Here is a 2551-nt window from a genome sequence, read left to right as displayed (position 1 = left end):
AATGGTCATCTTTATGACCAGATCGACGGAGTGGCGATGGGATCACTCTAGGTCCGATCCTTGCAAATATTTTTTTTAATGTTATTACAAACGTCAATGGCTGGATAATTGCCCCCTTTCTTGCAAACCAGTATTATATAGAAGTACGTTGATGACACTTTTCTACTCTTTCACAACACTGATCACACCAAGAATTTTTAGAATACCTAAACTCACAACATTCATGTATAAACTTCACATGTGGGATGGAAGAAAACAATAACTTAGCTTTCTTAGATGCCCAAGTAAACAAAATGAACAATCTTTTTACCATAAAAAAACATTTACTGGCTTATACACTCGTTTCGACAGTTTCATACCAGATTTCTTCAAACATAACCTTCTAAGTTTTCTAAACAGAGCATATAATATCTGTTCTACTTCTTTCTTCATTCAGAAATTTCAAAAATTCATAACATATTACAAAGTAATGGTTATTCCCTTAATTTCTCTCACACCATCACAAGAAAATTTGTAACAAATAAAATAGAACCTACAAAAAGTCACACACACAGTCTCAAAATATTCCCTAGTTCTTATCACTTCTTCTGTTGCCAAACAAAGTTTTAAACTCAAATATCAAATTGAAAAAATAATCAAAACAAATTACTTACAAATTAAACTATGTTTGGTATTTATGTCCACATTTAGAATTAAAAATATGTTTGAAACCAAAGACACTCTACCCATTCCTATGTGCTGATGGGTTGTATATGAATATACTTGTGGTAGTTGTAAAATTACCTGTATTGGTAAAACTTCACGACACCTACAAATACATGTAAAATGTGTTTCTCATTATTAATATTTACATTTTTAATTTTATCAAATAAAATGTTAAATAATTTATTTAATAAAATGGCTGGTTGTTTAATAATTGTTTTTATTGAACTAGAAATAAATCTAAATTTAATCAGAGATTTATATATGTTCAGGAATATCATACAGAAAAGGTAAATCTGCAAAAGAATTTGGCTTAGAATAAAGTTTTCTATAAGTTTCAATGAAATTATTAATTGCTGTATCTTTGGTTAATAAGCTTAAATGTTTGTGTACTATTGATTTCCTTTATCATAATTGATGCATAAAACTTTTTACAAATAAATCTAAAATTACAATTAGCTTTATCAATGGGATCTATAACATTTTTCTTGCAATTCTTAAATCTTATTTTTTAACTGATGAAACGATAAATCTATATGGTATTTCTTTAATTTTATATAGGATAATTTAAATCTTATATTTTGAAGTAAATAAAACTTCCATTCCAAAAATCATCTGGGTGGGTAAGATGTAATATAGTTAAGTTTCAAATGTATTCATCAGTATTGTTTTCAACAGATTTTAGAATATTTTGATTATTATATTTCGTGGCAATTCTGTATTTAGATACTTTTTTAAGTATTTCACATAATAGTTTATCTTTTATAATTTCCAAGTTACCAGTGATAATGTGTTTATGAAAAGTATCAATAAATGAACCATTTTCACACTCACAAGGTAAATTATTAACTTTATCTACATTTAAATTAATTAAAAAACTCTTATAATTCTATAATAGTGGACCAACTGGAGCTTTGTATTTATAACTAACAGTAAGCTTTACGTTTTTACAAGGAGATGTGGGTGCTCTCCTATTTCTATTTTTTTCATTATTTTATTTTTATGAATTTCTTTATGTGAGAATGGCAAATGGAGGTTAGGATTGATAGATGGTGTATCCCCACTGTAATGTGGGTCCTACTTCCACAGTCACCTCCAAAACCCACAGCACATTTTATATCCCACATTATATACACTGGGGATCCTTTTAATTTATACAGCATCTTTAATTTAATTTTTGTTTGGGCTTGTTTTTGTTCATTTAAATGTTATTCATCACAGGTTTGGATTTGTATTTTTTACTGCAGTCCTTCCTTTTGATTTTATTTTGCTTGACTGTTCAAGTATTAATTTTCTATACATACATACATACATACATACACACACACACACACATTTTCGATAGGAACTTAAGGTTTTGATTAAATTAGAAAGCATATACACATAATGTTTTTATTATATTGGGCCACATGTTATAGTGCTGCATACTACTAGAAGTGTGGATAGTTCACCATTTCATCTCCTTTTTTCTTCTCAATGGATTTACGCATATCACATGAATCAACAAAAAATTAGATTACAAAAATGGTGGAAATCCACTGATACACGGATGAATTTCATGCCTGATTTAATCAACACTGACAGTCAAATAAAATATCTATCGCACCAGAATGTGAATCACAGGCCCTCAGATTCACAGTCCAGCATGCTAGCCACTAGGTTACTATGGGCCCATCACATAAACACCAATGAAGGTGGGTCAAAAGTCATTAACTTAAAATACAATTAAAAAAGAGCAGAGAATCCATTATTATTAATATAAAAATTGCATACATATACATTGTTTATGGTTATAATAAATAATTAAAAACAACATTACTATTAGTCATATTAAATTTATACTACTATA

General features: G+C 28.4%; 1 protein-coding gene across 11 annotated transcripts in view; it reads right to left on the bottom strand.

Moving 5' to 3' along the window:
- LOC106464628 (protein Daple-like) overlaps positions 1-2551 on the bottom strand; it is a 142667-nt gene that overhangs the window by 39315 nt on the left and 100801 nt on the right. The gene's annotated exons all lie outside the window — the stretch shown is intronic.

The sequence above is a fragment of the Limulus polyphemus genome, unplaced genomic scaffold (assembly GCF_000517525.1).
Source record: "Limulus polyphemus unplaced genomic scaffold, Limulus_polyphemus-2.1.2 Scaffold1703, whole genome shotgun sequence".
Taxonomy (NCBI): domain Eukaryota; kingdom Metazoa; phylum Arthropoda; class Merostomata; order Xiphosura; family Limulidae; genus Limulus; species Limulus polyphemus.
The sequence above is the reverse complement of the archived record's forward strand: the minus strand, read 5'-3'. Positions and strand labels throughout refer to the sequence as shown.